Source organism: Artibeus jamaicensis, unplaced genomic scaffold (genome assembly GCF_021234435.1).
Source record: "Artibeus jamaicensis isolate MK-2021 breed Jamaican fruit bat unplaced genomic scaffold, CSHL_Jam_final contig_797, whole genome shotgun sequence".
Classification (NCBI taxonomy): Eukaryota; Metazoa; Chordata; class Mammalia; order Chiroptera; family Phyllostomidae; genus Artibeus; species Artibeus jamaicensis.
This window is the reverse complement of record NW_026521977.1, coordinates 16,379,491-16,406,203: the sequence shown is the minus strand read 5'-3', so window position 1 is coordinate 16,406,203 and position 26,713 is coordinate 16,379,491. Positions and strand designations below refer to the sequence as shown.

General features: G+C 38.7%; 1 protein-coding gene across 1 annotated transcript in view; it reads left to right on the top strand.

Moving 5' to 3' along the window:
- KCNA4 (potassium voltage-gated channel subfamily A member 4) overlaps positions 1-26,713 on the top strand; it is a 300,918-nt gene that overhangs the window by 237,765 nt on the left and 36,440 nt on the right. The window contains exons 3-4 of the mRNA XM_037126670.2: positions 13,952-14,012; positions 16,666-16,748. The gene's annotated coding sequence lies outside the window, so the exon portion shown is untranslated. The remainder of the gene's footprint in view (positions 1-13,951; positions 14,013-16,665; positions 16,749-26,713) is intronic.

Here is a 26,713-nt window from a genome sequence, read left to right as displayed (position 1 = left end):
GTGGCAAAGTGGCAGCTTGAATTCTTGTCTCTCTGACTTCACATCAAAGGCTCTTTTCTTTATAACATGCCTTAAAAATTTGGATTCAGACTATGGCTTGGCCTGAGAGCAGGTGAAACATGACCTGTGGGCCTGTCTTGGTTGGCACTGGTCCAGATTCTGTAAAATTCATCCAGAAGGTCCATCAAGGGCAAAATCAAGTGAACTGAGAGAGTGAATGCATTTGCTTCAGCTAAGAAGGTCTGTGAGTAAGAAAAGAGTCAGTACTAGAGAGCTGCAGTAAAGACAGTGGAATCTTAGGGAAGAAGTCGGATAGAAATATCAGGTGAGGTTAGCCATGAAGGGCTGAGCCCAGGTGCAGGGGCGACTAGACTTAGCAGGTGGGGTTCTGCATCTCCCAGGGGTGAGGTGGGTGTCAGTTTCCTCAGAGGTCAGCTGGGAGACCCCCACACATGGTGAGGCCGATGAAATTCTTCTATTTGTGTGATCTGGCATAGCAGGCTCTAGCTGCAGAGGGTACCACATGTGTCTCTGTTCTTTACCCTTTGGAAATGTTCCTTAAGTTCATGGAGTTTTCTTTCCTACTGTGGTTTGTCCCTTCTTCCTTAAAAATAACTCTTTCCTTGTCCTATAACACCTTATGATGCTAGACTCTTACAATCATACCATAATCACATTTCCAATTCCTCTTCTGGTATTCCCTCTAAAAACTTTCCCAATTAGGATTTCATTCTCAGCATTCTATCAAAACTGTCCACGTTGAGATCAGTCCCTTCCTCTCACTGATAGAAACTGAAACCTCTAAAGCTTGCCATATAAATTTTGTATTCAAAGGTATATTCCCAACACTGTATTGCAGATGCCTGAAGTCATCATGTGTCAGACAAATCCTGGGGAGAAGATGGGCACATACCCTATGTGATACCTTCTCTCTGTGTCACCTTCCAGCCATGGCACCACCTGCAACTTTTCCCTCAGATGCCTGAGTTAGAAGAATAACAATTAGGTGATGCTGAGTTGGGTGCGTGCCATCCCTCTGGGTGAAGGCAGATGAGAGACAGGGCTTGTCTACTTGGGTGCTGTGCAGGGCTTGCCCGGGGAAGGCTGTGGAAGAGGAGCGGCTTGCCCTGGGTGCACCCTGTATCACCCTTGACCTGTGGTGGCTCCAGCCCTCTTCTTCAGATTGAGAAGCAGCTGGTACATAAGCAACCCTGTCCCTTCCAGGGGTGTAATCAACACAGCTAGGCGTTCTCTCTCCTTTCCTCTTTCTCTTCACAAAAATGTATTAATTATTTGCATCATGCCAGATGCTTTGCTAGACAGAATTGACCCCTGCTCTTGTGGAGCTTGGAGTTTACTGGGGCATAAGGGAAAAATAAGTGGTCAATGAATCTTTGGCAGTGCATTTTTGTGGTCTGGCTTTATTTTAGGAAAATTATCTTACCATATTGTATAAAATGGATTTATGAGAACGGTATGCAAAAATTGAAGAGGGAAAAGGAGATGGGTGGATGTTGGACTAATAATGGCCCAATACTATGGGACTTGAGCTGCGGGCTGGGGAAGGAGAACAGAGAACAGACTTGAGAAATGTGTAGGAGGACACCTGAACCCCCGCCCATCAGTGGAGTGTGGAGATTCATTTTGTCTGTTTCCATCCAAAGGCTTGCTTTAAGGACTTCATCAACCACTGGCCAATCTTTGTGGTTGGGGCTTGTAGAGGGTGGCAGGCATGAACAAAGGCAGACTGAGTCAGGCCTGAGGTCCTGAGCCTGGAGGGATGCTAGAAGGGCTGGAGGGTCAGACTGCATTTGACTGGAAGTATTAGGTGGAGGCTGAGTTGTCAGGAAATCAGGATCCAAAGGGGTGAAGCCGGAACGTTAAGATACTGAGCAAGAGAAAAAGAGCATAGAGTAGCTTTTCTAAAGAAAAGGAGAAAAGGTGTGCTGTGGAATAAATTTCAGAGACACCTAAGCAAGGCTGAAACAGGACTCTTATGAAGAGACACTCTTGTCCTGTTCCCTTTCACTGGCGTCCCATGAGCTTCTTCCATTTGCCTCAAGACACTGGGGAATCCCAGATAAAATCCCACCCTTCACTTCAACCAGCAGAGATGAGAAGCGACTGCGGTTGTGTTTTCATCCTTCGTGAATTCCAGGCCTTCCTGCCTGCCCTGCCCTGCCTTGCCTTGCTTTGCTTTGTGACTGATTTTTCTGAATGACCCAGCCTGGTCTGGTATTACTACTATTTCATAAGCTGAATCATTGTCATTTATGAACCCCCCAACCCCGCCACTCACCTTCTGTGAAAACACTTGTTTTTCTGTTTTTATTTGGAGCTCAGCTGGCTTTGCCTTCCACTCTATGGATGTGATAGTGAATTGTTGTTTCATCAATACTCTGACCTATATTCCTGCTCACTCCACTCCTCCACCCCTCAGTCCTCCCTGGCTCGCCACGTGCTCTGTGTGACAGGGAATTGTGCCCAGGAGCCAATACTGTCAACTCTCTTCTCTATGCTCTTGCTCTCAAATGTCCTTTTGGTTTTCTCCAGGTCAGAAAACACAAAAACACTGTCTGCTGGAGAAGTGAAAGAGGTTTAACTCTTTTACTGCTTCCCTGTCATTACCTTGTGATTTCACAGGAATCTAAATAATTGAATAGCCTTCCTGAGATATTCTGAAGCTTCTCATTGTGAGAACAGAGGTAGGACTGATGATTAGGAGCTTGGTCATTCCAAAATGCTCCTTACAAAAGAAAAATGAGGAAATGTGAAATTCATTTTGAAAACGTGTGACTCCCCTAAATACCAAGAAAAAATATATAGCCTGTAGCTCAAGGAACCAGGACCCAATATCATACCCAGTTCTGTCTCTCAGTCTGATAATATGTTTCTCCTCAGAGGTCTCCCTGCAAGGACCCTCGGGTGTTAATGAGTTACAAGCCTGATTCAGTTGGCCACATTCAGTTGGCATTGCTATTTATTAGCCCAGCTCCAGTCCACTCTGGACTTCAGAGAGAGAATCTGGAACATGTTGCTCTTTTATTAGCTGTCTTACATTTCTGGAAAGGAATAGGGTGGATCAACTAAAGATTGTCAAAATCTTTGTTTTGATTTTGTCATTATTATTACATCTCAGTCCCTACCTCCCAGGTCTCCACAGGTTGGTCTCCAGCCGGAGGTTGAAATTACCCTTTGGCTATGGTTCTGGGCCATGAAGAAAAGCTGTTTTGTTGCTGTAAGGAAGGCACCAAGGCACTGCCCACAGACAAGGAGATGACATGTGAAAATCCAGAGTAGAATCAGCTTGGCCACACCAAAAAGAAAACATTCCTTAAGACTTCCTAAGATAACAAATTTAGACCATATCTGTCTGTGTTCATATCAATTTCTATTCTGATGTTCATCTAATTGCTTATTTTGCACAGGATAAATTGTCAATTTACAAAAAGTTCTGACAAAACCAATTCATTTCTCTGGGGCACTTTGAACTTTTATTGAAAAACATAGCTGTCTTTTTTTCCTTTTTTATTTTTGAAAATGTTCAACATAGCTTAATGATATGAACATGACAGGAAAGAGATTTAATTTTTATACTTAGGAGATTCATTTTGGTAGAATTTAATTGCATCACAGTGTCTTGAGAATTATTTAACTGTATTTTAGCAGCAATGTGAAAAATTTTAAAAGTAAATTTTCTGACACAAAAAGTACATTACAGTAAAATTGCTTTCCTAAAAGACTGCATTTTCCTTCTCTAAATAAAAAAATATAAATAATCTGCTTCAACTGGTAAAAATACAAAATAAATATTTGTTTTAAATTGGGACCTTCAGAAAAAACTTTGACTAGAACTCTGCACTATTTGTGGGCATAATGATATTCTACCCTTCCACTGGTATTTCAAGTCCTCCCCCAACCCCCCCCCCCCCCCATATTTCAAAATATTAAAAAGACCCAGGGAACTAGGAAGGTAGGATAAATTCTAATGTATAACCTATACTCTCCTTTTATTTTAGCTATTTCTGTAGATTGGAGTAGTCAAAGAGGAAAAGGAACTAACTCTTCCTGATAGAATCTCTTGGCACCAGGCCCAATGGTGTGCCTTTCCCCGACATGATCTCATTTTAGCTTCACAAATTATTTACCAAGTCTTGCTCCCTTTTTTTTAATGCAGGGAAACTGAAAAAAAGTTTATACAACTAGTGGTAAAGAGCTAGGACTTGAAAATGAATTCTCTCGCTCCTGTACTGGTCTGTTTTCCTCTTCTGTCTCAGGTTATAATTCACTGAAAGTTAATTTACTGTTAGGGAGAGTCCCAGTTTAATGATCTCTAAGCTTAAAGCACCCCTCCTAGAAATGGAGGTTTAATGTGAAATGATACAGAGGGGGATTTCTCTTTGTTTATTAATCTTTTATGTGGATAAAGTTTTTAATATCACTGGTATTTTAAAGGACATTAATGGAAGGATATGGTACTAAAAATGATAATCTGTTACTTCCTTGTAGGGATGCCTGAGTGATTTCTTTGATATCTTTACTTAAGAACTGTTATACCTTTATGCTCAAAAACATCTTTATAGTAGAAAAATTATACAATAAACATCATCCAGAGATAAGTGTGCTAACATTTTCTTCTAGATTTGTGTGAATATATGTAATATGTTTATAGAAATCAGATGTTTTACCTATTATTTAAACTGTAAACTTTTTCCACTTAAGAATCTCTACAACATTCTTTCTATGCCATAAATAAAAATCTACGTGCATTTTAGAGATCAGTTAGTGCTTTATCCTAGGACCGTTACATAATTTACTTAGCCTATATCGGACATTAATGTTGCTTCCAATGTCTTTTACTCACACACTGTACTGTTACAAGCATCCATATCCATGTGTCTTTGTGGATCTCCTTGATTATTTCATTAAGATAGATTACCAAGTGTGGTTGCTTTAGACACTACATGGAATTTTATCATGTTAAATACTATAGGAAAATTTATATTTTGAAGGTAATTGGTATTTAGGGTTCAAGTTGGTCTATGGAATGACAAGACATTATACATACATATATATTATTCAGCTCAAGATGGAAGTGTCAGATCTTTGAAAGTAATATGTTTTTGTGGACACTTATGAAATATCCCAAGTGGATTTGGGATTATTGATTTGTTGCTCTGTAGACAGTTTTCACATTACAGATGACAACAAATATTATTTATTTACATCTCTATCATTCCTTAATATTTGAAGCCCTTGAAAGCCAAGATCATGTTCTTTTTAAATTTATAATACATTCTAGCACCAAGTACCATGCTTTACTCAGAGCACCTGGTCAATAAATGTTCACAAGAAAGGAAGCAAAAATTAGGTCTTGAATGACTAAACAATTTCTAAAGGTTATGCAGCTAATGAAAGGCGGAGCTGCCAGTTGAACCTATAACCCCTGACTTCTAACTCTGTGCTTCTTCTCAGTTTTACCAGTGCAAGAGGTTCAGTGCTGCTTCACTGTGAGGGAGTACTGTCCCTGGGAAGCAGAAGAAAGGGGAATAGGGTAGGAGGCAAGAAAGAGGAAGTGCAATCACAGGAGTGTGTTACCAATACACCACCTTTTGGTATCCAGGGCAACTGACTGCCGTTTGACATCATGGGATCATTTTCTGGGAAAGCTTATAAAAATCAGCACTTCAGGAGAATCTACTGGTTGGAGGAAGGGAGGCAAATGTACCTGCCAGTTGCAGTCTCCAATGGAGCACTAATCTCCAGGTTGTACATATGTGGGTATGCAATGTGCTCCTCTGGAGTGGGTGATGGGGGACAAGATGCACCATTTGCTGGGTTGTGCCCACTGAAGTCACTGCTGAGGGTGCTAGGGTAAAACTAGTGGCAAGGACTCCAGAGGCAGCACTTGCCAAGAGGATCTGGTTAGAGACTACGAGGTGACTGATACCAACAAATGACACACAGATTCACTGAGTAAATATTGAACATCTTACATGTGGTGCTGAATCAATGGCGGTATATACTGGGAAACCAGATGCAGTTTCTGTCCCATAGGAGCTTACAACTTTGATTAACATGTGGTTCTTGGGCTGATCAGCTAAGCCCCTTTTTGTTCTCAGATCTGTCCCCAGCCCTTTCTTTATTGTACTGTTTTTCAGACAACCGCATTTCCCTAGGATGGTAGGTTTGGCCAATGATGACACTAGGAAGAGGTTGGAAAGTGGAAGGAACAGAGGAGCTGCTCACCTTTGCTACCTGTGCAGCTGGTAGCATCTCCTGAAGCAACGGCATCTCCTCAGGGTTCCAGCTCAGGGTGGCCCTTACTGTGATTCTGTCCTGCAATCCACTTGTTCCCAACATTCGTCCAGTCCTAGGATGAGTAGTGGCTTCCTGCTGCGGCTAAAGTATGGATTGATTGCCTCGTTGTCCCCTAATTGTATTTTAGGCTCTTTCATCACCTGGTAATCAGTTTCTGGAATCATTTTTTGTCTGTTTATGAGACCTAGAGTCGTTTTCTTTTGTAACTGCACCTCAGTGAAAACAGTTCTTCCCAAGAAATTTAATCCATAACCCTTAACAGTTTCACTGATCTTAAAGCAAAGAATAATCTGTGAAAGTAATAGTAAAAAGAATGAATATTTTGCTCACAACCAGCTAATGAAAATCCTGTTATAAAATAGATTTTCTAATGTAGAACCAGTCAAAATAACCTTGTTTCTTTAGAAGCCATAAGGAGTTCATATAAAGCTGGGATCTAGGGAATGAGCATAATCTTGTCAAGATGAACATTTACTTCATGAACAGAGAACACCATTTCTGCCACAAGGTCATTAGAAATCAAACACATATACCGAATGCTGACTCCTTAATTTTGAAAGAATGCTGCACATGTAAACTGACAAGAGGAAAAAGCTATTATTTTCTCTTTGAGATTTCTATGTTTTCATTTCCTTTTTCTGAATATGAGGACAGACACGGAAGGAGAGATATGGAAAAGCTTTTCAGGGAGGTCAGCTCTCTGTGCCCCTTGTGCAGCCTCAGCTGGCCCTCACCAATAATGCAGATTTGCACAGTTGAGCTGTGCTGTGTGGTCTTAGGAAAGGTATTTTGGTGTTCAACATTTTTATGAACTCATATCAATATTAATATTATTGCTAGCATTGTGATTTTTATTAATAAAAATCACATCATGCACTCTACTAGATGCTTTATATATTATCTCATTAATCTTCATAATATCCTATAAACTGGGCATCATTTCTTCTATTATACAGCTATGTAAGGCAGGGGAGGTGAAATAATATGCCCAGTTTTGCAGAGAATAAATATTGGAGCTGGATATCAAATCCAAGTCTTTAAGATTAAAACTCCTCATTTCTCTACACTAGGCCACTACTGTCCCTAAATAAAGCTAACTTTCTGTTATAAGATAAGGCCTGAAAAATAAGTGATTTAATGTCATATATATGTATATACAGTGAATATACATATATGCTATTATATTTCAAAAACATATTATAATTTTAAAATTTTCTATGTTCCTTGAAAGTGGAGAATGTGAATTAGTTTTCTTGAGTGTTCTCTTCCATGGGAAGAAATTCTTGGAAAGATGAAATAGAGTCTATGGAGAATAAGACAGTTCAACCTCCTCTAATTTTACAGATGAAGAACCTTAGACCCAGGGACAAAAAATGATTCGAGCAAGGAATCTTCTGTCTCTCAGAATCTCCATTTGGAGACAGGATTTAGGTATTCAATGAGGCTGAAATAGAGAAGAGGGGAATGATAGTAAGTGAAGTATTTGGACAGTAATCACTTGCTAAATGGCAGAGATGGAAGTTTCCTTTCCCATGTAGCAAGGGGCCCCAGCATGGCCTGCTTTTGCATCTTCCTTTGGGAACTCTAAGAAATAAGTACTTGGGGGAGGAGGCAGGCCATTGAGGGTTTCAGTTATGTGAAAGCCCCAGTAGGCTTCCTGTTGGAAAATCAATACTTATGATCAATGTTTATAAGGAAAAGTGATACCCCATAACTTTCCGAAGGTTCTACTGGATTGAGAGGACACCTGCCACAAATTGGGAGATCAAAGCACTGAATAGCTAGTTCAGTCTTAGAAATCCAGTTGAGGAATGTCTGATTTTTAAGGTGATTGTGTGAGATATCCTTTTGTGACTCTTCCTGTAACATAATTTTTCTAAAATCTGGAGTTACAAGACAAACATTACAATCCCAAGAAAGCAAAGACTGAAGACAAATGAAGGATGAACATGCAGCCCCAGAAATGTATGAGTTGAATCCTGCCAGAAATACTTTATTTATACTTACATACGTTATAACCCAACCCATCAGATGTGATTATAGTGCTTGCTGCATAGAGTTTAGGGATAAACAGACTCGGATTCTAAAATTTCTCTTTATTCTTTTGTGTGACCTTGGAGCTGTTACCTACTTAACTGATATTACTCTCAGTTTTTTACATCTCTAAAATGGGAGATAATAATACCCTTTGCTTGGCTAATGTCACTAGAGGTGTCTAGTCCAACTAACAAAAACTATACAGTTTCCTCTGTAATTACATGATGTAGTTGCTCTCAGAAAAAGGTTCCTGTGTCTCCCCCATCAATTAAGGCAATCAGTCACACTTGATTACTTCAGCCCGTTTCAGTGCACTCAGCAGCTGGAGCACCTGCATGCCAAGGGGATATGCTGCCCTGGGTAACAGCAAACGAAATCAGCCGGTGGGCTGTCAATATTTGGAGGCTTTGTTACCCAGTCAAATGTCTGTGGCTAATGGGGTTTTTAACAAGCAAGGCAAGTAGATGGAGAATAAATGTTTCCCTTTATTAATGAATGACAATAATTCTGTAATATATTCATTACAAAAATGACCACAGTAAGAAAGTATGAAAAGGATAGAATATTTGAATTAGCTTATGGTAATGACAAAATCAAGTGACCGTGGATGTGGTATTTTGCTTCATGGATTACTTCACCTAGCCTAAGCCGTTGGTTGTATTTCTAACAGTCAAGACCATTCTGTGTCAAATGAATTCTACCCAGCTCTTGTCTCCTTTCCCATCCCAGGAGAAAGCAGACCTGTCATTGCATGTGAAATGTGTCTCTGCTTTGAACAGAGTAACGATCTAAATATAAGGTATTCATGTCGTGAAACTCATTTTTTATTGTTTTTCCTTAATGCTATTTTAATACATGAAAGTAAAACATGTGCAATACATAATATTTAGCTTTATAGTGAAGAGAACAGAAGGCTTCAGCTGTGCCCTCTCTAGGGGCTGGCAGCATATGGAAGCAGGAGGCGCACTTACCAGAAGTGGGCCATCCTGTGTGATTGGTTAGGGGTGCATATTTGGCTTTCTCTGTGAGGTCTGAACCTGATAATGGTGGCAAAAATTAGGGAGGCTATCAATTATTAATCAGGTCTTAATCATTTGGGGCTGATTATTCTACGAGTTATTGTTTGGTGTTGTGAGCTCGTTGCTAGAGATAGTAGTCTGTCTTCCTATAAGCCTAATTTATAGGTAGTAGGCTAGCTTCCCTGGGCAGTTACTATAAATAATGAGTTGGTTTCTGGGCTTCTTGCTGCAAATTGTGATTCAGAATTCTACTTTTTAAAAATACCTATTTTTCATCTTTATATATGGTCTTTCCAGAAGGTATCCAGTCATGTAATATGAAAAATAGAGACATTTATTGAAGAAGATACAAGATACAAGAAACATTGTACAGAGGACAATGACACCTCAGTCCCCTTCAAAATAGGCACCTTGGGACCTCACACAGTTCTCCCAATCACCATCAACTGCCCCACTGTATTTTCCTGAATCTCATCAACAGTCTGAAATCTCTTCCCTTTCAAAGGTGAAATTAGAGGTTCCCAAAGGTTTTAGGAGCAACCAGAAGTCACAGGGGCATCAAATTTGGGCTGTAGCAGGGCTGGGTCACTTAGGTGATTTGATGTTTCACAAAAAACTCTGCATGAGACGTGATGCGTGAGTGGGTGCATTGTTGTGATAAAGCTGCCAATCACCAGTTGCCCACAGTTGCTGCCTTCTGAATCATCCAAAGGGTTTCCATGGAGGAGTGTTCAAGCTTAATGCAAAATTGGGTGCAGATTCGTCGTTCTACTTGCTCAGTCATTTTGAATGTGATGGCCACACAGCACACATGCTCACTGAATGGTGTGTACAGCTCCCACTGACTAGCACACTGAAGTTGTCATTGTTCACACACATGCATTCCAGTCCACTCCCTTTGGCCACCAGGTTACATCAGTGTTGTGCAAACCGTTCTCATTATATTAAGAATGGTTGGACTTTTTCTGGACAGACCTTGTATTTTGTCTCTCCCTTCTAACAGATAGATAAATAACAAGAACAGCAATACATCAAATCATGTGAATTATTCTTAACCTGTTATTGGGGTTCTGCTGAGGGGCTTCAGAAATTGGCAGACTGATGCAGAGACCATTTAGTCCCAACTCATGGTTTTTTTTGTTTTTATCAATATGGCTTATTCTAAGCTTTTGGGTTCTTCCTAAAACATTAAGAAAATATTCCTGGGTTGCAAAAGTTGGGGAACATTAAAATACACCTCCTATACATCTGAGCTGTTTCTAAGAGCTACTGCCATTTGATGTGAGGTGCAATATAATATTCATCACAGGGAGCGAGAGGGACTTGTGTGACTTGGGGGTAACTGACCAAACCTCATTTTTTTTTCATTTCTAAAATGGGAAAAATCATAAATTAAAATCATAAATCATTGCATCTTAAGTATGATAAAGGGCTAATCTCAGGAATAAATTTAAGCTTTTAAGCCTGAAGGACACAATACAGGAACATTCTTACATTTTTAACTTAACGTTCTTGATTACTTTTTCCTATTTCCAGTTGGAATTGTTATATTGCTATACAAAAAGTAAGTGATCTGAACACAGTACTCTGGTTATGTTTTTATACTTAGTTTATATGACATTTGATTTGATCATGATGAGGCCATTCCTATTTCTGATGAAGAGTACACATAAAAATAGCTTTGATTTTTAACAGAACTGGATCCTGATCTTGTCTACAGATAGTTTTTCTTCAGACTTATGCCTATTTTGGTCCACTTTGGATATTATTTAAGCCCATATTACAATTGATCAAATAGTTTAGAACTTTGCTTTATTCTTTGTTTAATGCTTCTAAGGCTGGAAATAGATTCAAATCATTTTTTAAGTGACTGTGCATTATTATGAATTATTTTATTTCCTTTTCCTGTCTTGGCAGTTTTTTAATTTCCTCATAAGAAAATCTTTATTATTTATTAAAAGGAAACAAAATCATTATTTAAAATATCAAGTGATACATGAGGGAAGGATAATCTCAACTAGAAATAATAATTAGCACCATTGAGTAAACGTAATAGCAGATATTCTTCAGTGTCTATGAATGGACAGACCAGTAGATTGAAGAATAAATGGGTAAATAGATGAATCAAATGATTTTATAAAGTGGCATCTTGTAATGAATTCCATTTTAAATTAAGTATATTAAATTACTTTGTTATACCAAATAAAAATAGACAGATATGCATCTAATAACTATTTTTTCTGAAAACATGTATTAGTTCCTAATAGATTTCCCTAAAGGTAAGTAAAAGTAGTATGAAAAAAATAAGATGTGAAAGTCACTTTTTGGAACTTTAGATTTAAATTTCTCTGGTACTGAATGCCTGCCTGCTCTGAAAAATAGGAAAAAAATAGATTTACCATCCTCCCCCTCCATTTCCCCTCACATCCTTATATTGATTATTTATATTAGTATATGTGTTTTGTTAAAATTGGTGATATTTCCATTATGTTCTTTTAAAAAAATCAGTGGCTGACATTTATTGAAATTTATAGATTCCAAGCACTGTTCTAAGCCTGCCAGCCTTTTGTCAGCCTTTATGATCCCTGCCTCTCTCTTCCTCTGTGGGGGAAACTTTTGCACGCAAATCCTCCTATCTGCCACGGATGAAAATAAAACTACTAAGACATGATCTGCTTGGGGAGGAGAGGTGGTCAGTCTCTCAAAGGAGAAGGACCAAGAGCCCCTTCCTCAAGGGCTTTTATTAGGTTCATAATACATAGGAATTCAGGTAAAGCTCATCAATCAATGTCAGGTGGCAAGGATCAAACAGTAGACAACTTTTCAAAGAAATCTGAGGGCTTAGTCTGAATCAGAGTCTGTCAGGAAAGGGGGTTGCAGAAACTTTGGGAGACATACTCATTTCCTGCTTGGACCCTTATCATATGAATGAAAGCACTCTTAGCAAAGCAGGCTTCACTGGACTTTACGAATTCCTTCTTATGCCTGATCACCCCGGATCCTGCTCTAGCTAGCAAAGGACTGCACCACCTTCCCCATCATAGGTTTTTAGGCTTAAGTGGATTAGACCCGGGAAGCGCTTCTCCCAGATGGACATGGGGACTCGGGCTATGTCAGAATAGCTGGGGGGCGAGGGTCCATCACCTTCTCTTTGCTGCAGCCCCCCGAGTCCTTTCTTGAGGGTCTCCCAAGTGATTGTGTCTGTCTTAGGTTGTCCCCCCACCCTTGAGGGGTCTTACCTGTCATTGACTAACTGACCAAGCATTGGGGGCCAGAGATGGATGAGCAGAAGCAGTGGTCCTGCCAGGGAGATAAGCTTTGTCTCCTTATTGGCTCACAGTCTGAAGGTCGCTCAGTCAGCCTTATCCATGGGGGCAGTTACAACTCCTGAAACCAGGCAGAGCAGTTCCCAACATCCCTCCTTCTCTCTCTCTTTCTCTCTCCTTCCTATTCTCCCTCTGCCTCTTTGTCTTTTTTTTTCCTGCCTTGACGTATGTGCAGAGGCAAAAACAGAGGAACAGTTCAGCTCCTGACACTGTAGTTTGATTTGATAAAAAGTAAAACACTTCGAATTTGCTCTCTCTTTTGAGATGTCAAATACCCTGGACTATGGTTTATTTCGCTTGGTGGTGGGAATATCCTATTTTTTTTTAGTTAGAAAAGAATAAACTTCCAGTGAATTTAGTCAATTCAAAGGGAAGCTTTGGGAAATCATGTCCCCGATGGCATTTTTCACTCCCGTCACTCATCTTCTAGCATGGCACTTATTGTTCAGAATTTGCCTTCACAGTTTTCCCTGTGTTCCTACTTGTCCATTTAGTCCAGTTCTCTGAAAATTAAAGTTATTAGTAAAAATATGAAGATTTTGAGTTGTCATCTTCTTTCCCCAAGATGCCTTTTGAGGGACAATAATGGTAGTAAATGTTAAAGTTTATACTCAGTCATACTAACATTTCCTTCTTTCCTTCCTTCAGCCACTGCTTTTCAAACTGTAGTGTAGCATTTACTACTTTTGAATGTTTCTCCCTTTTTTGCTACTTTATGTGTATTTTGGGGGTGTTGAGAGGGAGCATCCGTGACTGTAACATCAGTGTAGCGGCACTGAATGGGAATGGCATATACGTTCTTTAGGATCATAGTCATTAACCTTTGAGTCAGGAGTAGAGGACTCACTACATGGAGGTGCAGTTTTTGAAATATGTTTTCAGATGCATATGCAATCCCCCAAATTGTCTGCAAGCTGAATAAAATTGAGGTGCTGTTTTATGGCAAGTAAAATAGAAAGTAATTTAAATACGTAACTGGATTCTTTTTTTTTTTAAAGATTTTTGTTTATTTATCTTTAGAGGGGAAGGGAAGGAGAGAGGGAGAGAAACATCAATGCATGGTTGCCTTTCGTGCGTCCCCTGCTGGGAACTGGCCTGCAGGGAACCAGCCTGCAACCCTGGTATGTGCCCGGACTGGGAATCGAACCGTGATTGTCTGGTTTGCAGGCCCGAGCTCAATCCACTGAGCTACACCAGCCAGGGCTCATAACTAGATTCTTTATAGCTCTTTGTCATTTTGTATTTCAGTGAAGGCGTACAACAGTATCAGAGGCTGTAGAAAGAAAGACAAGTCACCATGCAACCTTGAGTAAGTTGACTACTGTGAGTTTTACTGTGAAATGAGTCGATAATAGTGTCCACCTCAGAAGGTTTTTGTAAGGTCTACATGAAATAATACATGCAAAACATTTGCCACAGTGCCTTACACCTAATAAACACTCAATGTTAGCAACTAGTTATAATCAATGGATGCTCTCACAGGAGGATCTATTTGCTTAGAAGGGGAACTTCTCATTTTAATGTTGGGAACCACAGTGGGGCCAGATAGACTCTTGACTCTTTGGACATGGCTTACCTACTTCCATTAGGTTAAATTACATGAAGACTTCACGTGGAAGAAATGTGTTGAGCATGCCTGCAAGGAGACAAGGCTGATACCAGTTGACCATGTACCATCCATCTAGGTGCATGAAAGGTCCCAGCTTGATTTCCACAAGAAGCACACACTGACACGAAGATTAGCATAAAGAAGTTTATTTGGAGAGCTCTTGTGGTCAACATTTGTAGAAGGAAGGGGAAGAAAGCAGGATTGGACAGAGGGAGAAGTTGGGTCTTGATAGTTTCAAGGAAAGCCACAGCTGACCCCTGCAGGGAGCTCTGAAGTTATGGTGGCCCGACAAAGTGGTCCCAACTTGTGACTAGGAGGGCCATCCTTCCCATGTTCATATTGGCCAGTAATTGAATGCAGGTATATCACTGGTGGAGGCAGCTTTCCCCAGCTGGGGGTGATTTCTTGGCAGGACTCAGCTCTGAGCACTGGCAACACTTGCAGTTGTTTTCTTTGGGTGGGGGGAGGATGAGGAATGAAAGTTCTTCAGGCCTGAAGGGGGATTTGGGTGTGTACAACAGAATCCACTTCATTAGCTGCAGCATGCTCATTGAAAATCACATGTTCTTGTTCAGAATAGTTCTGAAATGCCATTCAAAATCAAGTTCAGAGTTAATTTACTATCTCCTTTAAAAATGCATTTAGTTACTATTTTTATGGTATACTCTATTGTCATGAAATCAAATAGATAATGAAAAATAGCAATGCATTCTCTAGTGGACATGTACCTTAATACATGATTAACATGATTTGAAAAATTTAATATAGATATTTATTGAATCAAATTTGATCAATCCTGACTGTCCATGTTTGAAAGACAATATATACATGTTTGTGTCTTTGCTTGTACACATGTGTATTCAGATCTGATTTCTGAGCAAGTTTAATTTTTACATATCCATGTGAGAGTAACATGTTTTTTCCAAGGTCAGTGTCAGACATTGTAGGAAACATAAAAAACAAGAAACATACCAGGGAACTAAGTTCCACAGGGAACCACCAGTTCCACAGGGAACTAAGTTCCACAGGGAACCACCAGTTCCACAGGGAACTAAGAGTAAGTACAACCTGCGCATGTTATTTGGAGCAGACCACTTTTTTAAAAAGTTAAGTGTTTTGGCATTGACACAACAGGATAGGCAGAAGAGCAGTGTATTCATGAGCACAGAGTGGCTACCAGGCTGTTCAAATCCCACTGCTGCTATTGCTGTGACATTGGGCAAGGTACTTGACTTTGCTGTGCCTCACTTAGCACCTCTGTAAAATGGGTTTAGTAGTACAAATACCACAGCGTTATTATAAGGGTGATATAAGTTAATGTGGGCATGAATTTTGTCTATGATCCAGTCAACAAATATGATCTTATTTTTCTTTTAAACAAATCAGTGTACTCAGAACTCATCCCTACCTGGTTAAAGATTAAAATTTGTATCTCTGTAGGGAGCCTAAGACCATGTAAGAACTGCATTATTTGAAGAACAGTTGAAGAATTGCCTTCTGGTCTGCACTGTATACTGGTCATCACTATTAAGTGCACATTCTCTGACTTCATCAAAAAGATGTTTAGATCTTTGCTGGGGCTGAGAACAGCAGGATTAATTCTCAACCTTCCCAGGTGCACCCTGGAGGCATGCACATCTGAGACCTGCATTTCTCTGGTTGTAGAATCTAGACCAGCCCATTATTCCCCATTGCATCTGAACTCCCAGACTTCCACTCCCCCACTCCCTGGAAACACTCTCTCAAGGCCTTTGTGCTCCAAGGGCTGACTCGTCACCTTATCCAACCCTGAAATCCCTTTCCTCAGATAATCTAATTCCATACTGTCTTATAGCCTAGACTTTTAAAAGCAAATGTCTTCTTTGGAAGTGTTCTTTGGGTATGCTTGTGTTTTTTTTTTTTCTATTTCCAGGAAAAACAAAGGCAAAACATTGCTGGCTTCTTTAGACAAAGAGGTGTAAACTATTTATGGCAGTGAGGATAAAATGCAAATTAATATTCTGATATATTATTCTACCACACACAGATTGTTCTACATTAAGTGGGGTTTATTTCCTCCTCTTTAACTTGGAGCTCAAGCTATTATAGAACCAATTTCCTGTATTGGTTTGGAATGAGTTTTAGTATTTGCAGAATTCAAAAGTAGTATTTCCAGCAATCTGTTGTTAACACAAGGTGTGAAATAGCAAGAACAACCTTTTTTCTCCCCACCCTTTTTCTGTATCTGTTTATCAAATTGATCTCGGATGGTTCAGATCGCAGGGTTTCAATTTTTTTATTGGAAAAGCAAGTATGCTCTTGGAAACTGCATTGCTCTCACACCTGTTTCCCATGTCCTATGTATGTTCTCCAGTGTATGAAGACATGCTGTCAAAATGACGCTGCTACATTCTCAGAGGCGGAATGTCGAACAGGCTGAATGTGAACTCAAAGAAGGTAAGTGTTCCACTGAGTGATAGGAAAGAAGAGACCCCATTAAATAAAGTTTTTTTTAAGAGTTATAATAAGAAATGAAATCTTGGACCATTCAGATACAACTCAAGTGGAAATAGGTTGACAAATAAATTTAGTAATAGCAGAGAGGATCTTATTAACAGAAAAGAAATTATAGAATCTTAAATATTTAGCTGTACCTTACATTGTGATTATCACATCAAATACTTTGGTGAGCACCTGAGACACTGTCTAAAAATAAAATTCTATTATACATTTACTAAAGAATTCATTTAGAGATGATTTTAGAAAGAAGATATTTTTGTAGACTCCAAGAGAAAATACAGCATGAGGTTTCTGTGAGTCTCTGGGCACAAGTTTCATCAACCAATCAATATATGACTTTTGTTTATGTATACTTCTGTTTAAAGATGCCTTACTTCATACATATTTTTGACTTATTATTAACATTGAATTCATGGACAACAGCAATGCAACTCATGCCTGAACAAAGCTTACCCAACCCATGTATTTTCTCCATAACGCACATCACAGCCTTCCTGGACTTTGCAACATTAGCACTACTCTTAGGGGCCATCTTAAACAGCAAAATCACCAGCAAAAAGTAAAACATGCCAATAACATGGCACTGAATAGACGGCAAAAGACACTGTTAACAGTGTGAGAGCTGAAACAACAAGGCAGAATTTTGTCGTATTTGACCTCATCTGGGAATGTACACATTGTGTGATGCAAATTTTTTACCACACTGCACATATCTGGGAATAACCATGAAAGCAATGCAAGTATTGAGTTGGGGATATAAATGCATTTTAGTAAGCAGGTGAATTCGTAAGTACAAAACCTGTGAACAATGAGGACCCATTTTACTTTGAAATAAATGCTTATTGGGTCCTGAAAGGAGTAACCTAACCATATTTTTTAGAGGTTGAGTTATTTAAATATTTTGAGGCACTTTGACTAGGTCATAATTATTCAGTCTGGAACATTAATATTGGAAGGCATCTGAAATATCAATCTTTATAGATAAGAGGATGAATCTCAGAGAGCTAAGACAACTTTCCCAAAGTTGTATTATAAGTCACATGGTAACAAAACAAATTCAAAATCCCTTTTCTCTTGATCTGAAACCTGTTTCTCTTTCTACTACTCGACCTCATACAACATAAGGTGTATTTTTAAAAATACGATGTTAAGATTGAGATCGTATCAGTGATTATGTCAGTTCCTGGTTTGGAACCATCCAAAATCAATGAGGAGGTCAGCATAGCAAAAGGAATGAGCATTGTCATCAATCTTGATGATTTTACTATTATCAGTGGCAGGTTTTTTCTAAGTCTAATTGTTATGAGTAACTGAAGCATTTATTCACCACATCCACAGAGATGCACGCTCCCACGTACACACAATTTGGTCTTCAGCCATGCTTCAAGTAAAGCCAAATGCATCTTAAATGTATTGGGAAAATGATGAAACTAAATTTTAAAAAATCTTGATAGAATATACAGTATCAAAAACTAGATTTTCATTTCTAATTTATTTTTATACTTTATATTCACAGTGACTTAAACACTCAAATAATTCAACCTCTGAAAACTATGGTTATCTTACTTTTGGGGTACCAGTGACCCAAGCAGCATTTATTTCTAAATATTTCTATTTTGAAATTAGGAGTAGTTTCAATATTGAAAGGTTGATTCTAACATAGATGATTGACACATCACCTGATAGACAAATAGATAAAAAATATAGGTGTCTGAAATGCCAAAATGTATTTAATCATTTTTATAAAATATTCCATTGGAGTGTCTCTGTACCTGAGACATCTTTGTCTCTGGAATTAATGACTTTCGTTTTGTTCTCAATCTGTGACAATGACCAGAGATCAAATTTTAATATTCATTTGAGTTGAAGTCAGAATTATTTCAAAAAGGCAGAGGGAGAGGATTCTGTCAAGAATTGGCAATCTGAACTCATAAATATCTCTTCTTTAGTGTCCTTTGTCAAGTCTAAATTTAAAAGAGTCCTATATCCTTTTCTAAAGGGTTGGCATGGGTCATTAACTGTCCCAGGACTTGAAGTATTTTCTGCAGGAGGAAACCAGAGAAGGGCCTGGAAGACTGTTGGTCTGAGAGTCAAGGACGCAGGTTCAAGAGACTCCTGACTCAGTGAGGGAAATTTTATTTGAGGGTGGGAGTCAGTGGCCAATGAATAACTGCTTGTCGTACTCAAAATTATTAACTAACTTAAATATAAGTATTGTTAAAGGCTATGTTCTAAAAATAGATAACATTAATAATGTAGATATTATTATGAAGAGCCCAGACTTAGGGTATATAATTTAATATTTATAAAAATCTTAGGCCCTATTCCCTGCAGCACAATGTTGGCAAAACCTAGTGTTTTCCTGTTATTCAGACTGTGAGTTATTCAGACTTCTGAGTTCTGGTTAAAATAAAGTCCAGTAATAAATTTCAAAAACAGGTTGAAGTCAATTTCTGAATAATTGTAGTAAGTCTTACTTTAATTATTAAAAACAGTGCCTACACAGAATCAGAAGTAATTTTAACATGAGTCAACAGAGAGAAGAAACTGATGGCTTCCAGAGGGAAGGGGCCAGGGGGTGGGTTAAAAAAGATGAAGAAGATTAGGAGGTGCAAACTTTCAGTTACATACCAGTCACAGGGACAAACGTACAGCATGGGGGGTGTAGTTGATAATAGTGTGATAACTTGGCATGGTGACAGGTGGTACTAGACTTATTCCAGTGATCACCTCATGAGGTATATGAATGTCAAGTTACTATATTGTACACCTGAAAGTAATATGCTGTTGTATGTCAACTCTACCTTAATTTAAAAAAGGAAATTAATATCCTAGCTAAGAAAGAGCCTGGGCTTTGGAGTCAGGCAAACTTCACTACGAGTTTGGGTTAGTCATTTGATTTCTTCAGGCTTCCTCTGTAAGTCAGTCCAACAAGAAGTTGTAAGTTCTAAATGAGATACCATCTATAAAGTATTTGTATATGTATTAGAAATCGATTGCTGCATTAAACTTACTATCAAACTTAGTGGATTCAAACAATAAATATTGTATTTATTACCTCACAGTTTCTGTGGGTCAGGAATCTGGGCCCAGCTTAGCTGGGTGTCTCTGGCTTCAGTTCCCTCAGGAGGGTGCCGCCAAGCTGTTGGCTGGGTCTGAAGTGGCATCTGAAAACCCGACCGGAGAGTTGTTTGCTTTCATGCTCACTCACGTGGCCTCTGTTCCGAAGGACTGTTAGACTGAGGGCCTCATTTCCTTACTGACTGTTGGCCAGAGTCCTCCCTCAATTCCTTCTCACCTGAACCTCTCCACAGGGCTGCCTGACTATGCAGCAGATGGCCCTCCCCAGGGCAGTCCAAGGAGAGAGAGAACATTCAGTATATAAACTTCTGTCTTTCCGAATTGAATCTCAGAAGTGATTTGAACCCAAGCAATTTTAAAACCTCGGGCCTTAATGTATTGCTGTACTCACCATCAGTGGCCTCTCATGTTTATGAGTTTTGGACCTCTTTCATAAATCTGATGAAAATTATGTACCCTTTTCTAGGCAAATGTACCAAAACACATTTTCTATACTATTTTAATGGGTTTTTAGAAACTCTACAGTCCACAGATGGACACTTGATTTAGAACCCTTCTCTATAATTCTCCAGCTTCAATAAAATTCAGTAAAGCCTACATTTTTTTCATAATACAAGCTGGTATAGTGAGAAAGAAGCAGATTGTGAATAACTGAATTTGGATTCCGCCTTAATAGGCAAGTCATTTAAATTGAGGCCACAGTTCTTTTTATCTATAAAATGGACATAGTAATCCTATCTGTACACAAAAACTAATATACACTAAGTACAAAAACTCATGTATATTACTTTTACCAGGAGCTATTCCAAGTATTTTTCTTACAGTATATCTCACTTACATCTTCCCCTTTCTCCTATGACATAAATATTATTACAATAAAATCCTGTTTTAGAGGTGGGGAAACTGAAGTACAAAGAGGTTCAATATCCTGCTCAGGTTACATAATAAGTTCACATTAGACCTGAATTCCAGTTTGGTAAGTGATGAAGTTTCCCTATGTGTGTATAAAAAGGCATCATGCCAACAATGAACTATCCAAAACAGAGATTGAGAAAATAGTCCCATTTATAACAGTAACAAAAAGAATAAAACATTAATCAATAAACTTAACCAAGAAGATGAAAGATCTATAAACTGAAAACTATGACATTGATGAAAGAAATTGAAGAAGACACGTGCTAATGAAGAGATATCCATTGTTCATGGATTGGAAAAATTAATATTTTTAAAACATTTATACTGTTCAAAGTTATCTATAAATTCAATACAATCCCTATTAAAATTCCAATGACATTTTTTACAAAAATAGAGAAAACGATTCTAAAATTTGGATGGAACAATAAAAGACCTGAATTAGCTAACAAAATCTTGGGCAAGAAAAACAAAGCTAGAGATGCCACACTCCCCATTGAAATCAAATATAGTTTGATTTCAAACTATATTACAAAGTGGTAGTAATCAAAATAGTATGATACTGGCATAAAAGCAGATACATAGGTCAGTGGAATAGAGTAAAGAGCCAAGAAATAAACTTACACATATATAATCCACTAATTTTCGTAAGGGTGCCAAGAATATATAGTAGGAAAAAGATAGTCAAAAATTGTGTTGAGAAAACTGGATATCCTCATAAACAGAAAAAATTGGATGTTTGTTGTATACCATACACAAAAATCAACTTAGTGTGGATTAAAGACCTCAATGTAGGACCCATAACTGTAAAATATCTGAAAGAAGGGGTTGGAAGCTCTTTGATAATGACTTTTTGGTATGTCACCAAAAGCACCGGTGACAAAGGCAAAAATAAATAACTGCGACTACTACAGTAAACTAAAAACTTTCATCACAGCAAAGGAAACACAAAAGGTGAAAGGGCCACCTATGGAATGGAAGAAAATATTTCAAACCATATGTCCTGGAAGGGGTTAATACCCCAAATATGTGAGCCACTCTTATATCTCAACAGCAAATACAAAAAAAATACAATTAAAAATGGGCAAAGGACCTGAATAGACATTTTTTCAAAGGAGACACACAGATGGCCAATCACTGTATAAAAAGATAGTCAACATCACTAATCATCATGGAAATGCAAATTAAAATCACAATGAAATATCACCTCACTTCTGTTAGGATGTCTATTTTCAAAACAGGAGATAAGATACTGGTGAGGATGTGGAGGAAAGGGAGTTTTGTGCACTCTGGATGGAGACGTAAATCGGCAGAGCAGTGATGGAAAGTGGGTTCCTCAAAAAATTAAAAAGAGAAAGAACTACCATCTGATCTGGCAATCCCACGCTGGGACTGAAATCACCACCTCAAGGAGATACATGCTCTCCCATGTTCTTTACAGCATTAGTCATTATAGCTAAGTTGTGGGAACAACCTAAGTGCCTGCTGATGGATCAATGGACAGAGAAAATGTGGTGCACACACAAGTAATATTCGGCCACAAAAAGTAAGGGATAAGGAATTCCTGGCATTTAGGACAACACTGATATACATGGAGGGCACTATGCTAAGTGAAGTAAGTCAGACAAAGACAAATACTGTACGAAATCATTGAATTATATGTTAGAATTTTTTTAAAAAAGTTGAACTCATAGAGACAAGAGTAGAATGGTTGTTGCCAGGGGCAATGGGCCAAGGGAAATATAAAGATGCAGGACAAAGGATTCACATTTTTAGTTATAAGAAAATCTAATATATAGCATGATGACTATAGTTAATTATGCTGTACTGTATCCTTGAAATTGTCTAAAAGAATAGATCTTAGGTGTTCTCATAAACAGAGATAACTGTGAGGTGACATTTTTTTATGGAAATAGAGAAAACAATTCTAAAATTTGGATGGAACCATAAAAGACCCCAATTAGCTAACAAAATCTTGGGCAAGATTTTGTGTTAATTAACTTGATCATGGGAATCATTTCACAAAGTACCGTATATGCATATCAAATCATCACATTGTATATCTTAAATATGTTACAATTTTATCTATCAATTATAGATCAATAAGGCTGGAGAAAAAGCCATCAAATGTAGAGTTAAAGAGTATTGACAATGGATATAGGCTGCCTGGGTTCCAACCATATTGTCTGTGGGACCTTAAGCAAGTTGCCCAACTCCTTGTATACCTGTGTGTGCATCTGTAAAATGTGGCTAATAATAGTACTGACCTCACTGGATTTCAATATGGGTCAGGTAAGCTTTGTGCATAAAATATCAGAACAGTGCTTGGCACATACTAAATTCAGTAAATATTAATTATTACATTTGAATGATTTGCAATTTCTTCTCTTCCTCATGTTTCATTTTAATACCTGTGAAGCAGGAACATTGTTGCATTTATTTCTGATTAGGATTGTAATAAAAAGTTTAAGTTATTTGGAGAATGTTTTAAACTCTGTAGGTGCAATGGATCTACAAAGGGTAACTGTTGTTCCACTTTTAAAAGGAGAAGATAATTACTATATGGTCTTTTTCTCAAGAGGAGTATTAGTCAACAAGGTTGGTTTTTTAATTTTTTTCCCCAGCACCCATGGAGTTACAAGCTACTGTGGGATGATTGAAATGATTTAGAAAGTTCAATTCTGGGCTGATGTTGAACATTTTTCTCAGATCAGAACAGAATTGTACCCGCAATATCAGAGCGAATACATATCAGTTTTCATGTAGAAAAAAATGTTCATTAAGAACACACAAAATTTTATGAAGGGTAAGTAAAGAAGGAATCTACTTTGAACTTCCTTTTTCTCTTAAGAAAAAAAAACATGTACTTTTACTCATATTATGGTCATGACCTCCCTCTGCTTTATTAGCTCAAAGGTACCCAGGCACTCCCAGGCCAGCCTCCCACCAAGCACACTTCTATTTTTGCTTCCCTGTGGGACACAACAAAGTGAACAGGCTTGTTTTGGGTTATAGTTTTTCCCTCACCACTGAGGACCAACTGAGCCCTCCCATGGCCAAACCCCCTACCAAATGGCACTGACCAGAGGCTGGTTCAAAGGAGAAATCAATTTGATAAATATCTGTTAGTGAAAGAGGTTGACTAATAGAATCCTGTCATTAGTAAGAGTGATTTAATTAGAGGAGCTCCTTTTGAGCATCATACAATCTTCTCCAAAGTGACCTCTCCCATAACATCTAAAAGGATGCTTACTTCTTTTTTCTTTTCTTTTTCCTTTCCTTTTCTCTTCTCCCTTCTTCCTTCCTTCCTTCCTTCCTTCCTTCCTTCCTTCCTTCCTTCCTTCCTTCCTTCCTTCCTTCCTTCCTTCCTTCCTTTCCTCCTTTCCCCTCTCCTCTCTCCCTCCTTCTTTCTTTCTTTCTTTCTTTCTTTCTTTCTTTCTTTCTTTCTTTCTTTCTTTCTTTCTTTCTTTCTTTCTTTCTTTCCTTCTTTCCTTCCTTCCTTCCTTCCTTCCTTCCTTCCTTCCTTCCTTCCTTCCTTCCTTCCTTCTTCTTTCTTTCTTTCTTTCTTTCTTTCTTTCTTTCTTTCTTTCTTTCTTTCTTTCTTTCTTTCTTCTTTCACTATTTGAACATAGTTGGAACTTAAGCCTTATTTAACAAGATTTCCTGAGTGGTTATGGCAGACTCAGGTGAACCCAAAGAATACACAGGATATAAGTGTTTATTAAGATAAATATTAGGGGAAGTGGAGAAAAGAGTTGGGGAAGCATTGTAACATCCTGAAAGCTGAATGCATGCAGCCTATTAGTGAATGAATGCTGAGCAGAAACAGTCCCCACATACCTATGTGAGGTGTGAAATTCACAGGTGTTGAGAACCAATGCACCTGCCATATGTCTGTCATGGGTCAAGATCAGTCAATAATATTGTGATAAGTTAACAATGTAATAGCTGATTACTAGAATTTGTAGGGTGATCACATTGCAAGGTATAAAAATGTCCACCTGAAACTAATAAGACTGTATACCAACTATACTTAAATAAAAAAAATAAATTAAAAAAAAAAGAAAGTGAAACACTATCCAGACCTAGAGAAGAGCATGAAAAATTATCCTGGACTTTGGCTCATATGCAGTAGCTGGTTAGGACTTTGGGCTTGGCTCCTTTTGGAAGGCAGGGAGTATGTTATATGTGTAAAGAACACAGGACTATTTGGGTGACGAGGGACATGCTGAAGCAAAGATTATCTTATATCTTCCAGTATCTCTTCTCTCCATCTTTCAAGGTAATAAAGACATCAACTTAAAAAGAAATAGACCCCATAGTGGAGATTAATGGGGGAAGTTTAGGCCGCAGCACAGGTGAAGGGTATGGCTGGATCTTAGAGCTCAGTAATGCCAATGAGAACAAAGCCATGGCCCAAGTCAGCACAGATGGGGAGGGGAGATTGCAAATTTTCCAGAATGAAATTATTGCCTCTGTCCATTAGAATGGACAGTACACCATAGTAGCAAGTCGGGTTTGGGAGCCCTGCTTAAAGTTTTGCAAGGCCTGGACTGACTGCCCCATTTTCAGGGTTTCAGCCCAGTTCTATATATAAATTGCATTTTTCAAGTTTAAGGTAAAACTTGTAGTAAACAGCATGACTCTATTTAAAATCTGCATGGATACCAGTGGTTGGATGGAGATGAACAATCACTTAGGTCCTTCTGAGTTTTTGAAACATTGAACTCCTTTGCATTTTCTTTTTTCTGTTACCCCCATGGCCAGAGACCAAGGCAACGACAGAGATGAAACCAACACTATTCTCAGAAGAAAATTCTGCTGTCTTTTCCCTGGCAAGTGAGGGTCGTATCATGTGAGACCAAATGTTGGAGCACATCTTAAGACTGATTTTATCCATTACAATATAGGTCAATGGATTAAACAAAATTCTCTGTTCCAGGGGCCAACTAGAAAGCTTAAGAAAAAATGGAAGAATTAGGAAATAGAATAAAAAAATTTAATGAGACCAATTTTGTTATAATTTGATAACCTGCACATTAAAGAGAAGTTCTATTTTTAAAATACAGAAACCCCCACCAGATTAATCAGTGCTGTCAAGTTGAAAGTTGGGAGACCAGGAGATTACAGCAGATAGAGCCTAGAATCAGGGGCCAAGCCACTGTGTATTAATCAATTAGACAGACAGTAGTTGAACATTTACCATGTATCAGACATTGCTCTAGGCCCTGGCAGATAGAAAGTTGAGCCCTCATGATAAATGAAAGACACACAAACGAATGGAACAATGTGATTCTGACTGGTGGGGTTGGGGTGAGGTGTCTCTTTAATAACTACTTTCTACTCTTTCCACTTGTCTCATGTACAAGTCACAGACTCTTGCCATGCCAGAGGAGAAGAGAAGACGCAGCTCTTGCTTTGCTCCTACTCTCTGCTCTGCCTTCTCACTGCAGTCCTTTGCCGCACTGTCTAAATGGGGCAGTGGGCAGAACAGCCATTGTACTACCCGCACAGGTGCACCCAAAGAGCAGGGGACGTTTTTCTCCCTTCCTAGGAGGCGTGCCCAATATCTCTTTGTGGTTTCCTTAGGACTGTCCCCCATGCCCTGCGCGCGCGCGCACACACACACACACACACACACACACACACACTTTTGTTTTGGGGATGGGGGTGCATACTTGTCAACTCTTTCACAGGAAGTTAAGGGGAGAGCCTCAGCACTTTCCTTTAGATGGATTTCCTGTGATCTCATGCCCATACAATTCTTGTAGTCTTCTCTGATATAAGCTGGAGGTATCAGGTGGCATAGGGGTTAGGAGGCCTTAGGTGAAACTCTGAGGGCATTGGATCCAGTTAGATGGCTTCCTAATAAAACCTGATGGGGGTATATTGCCTGCTTTGCATTATTT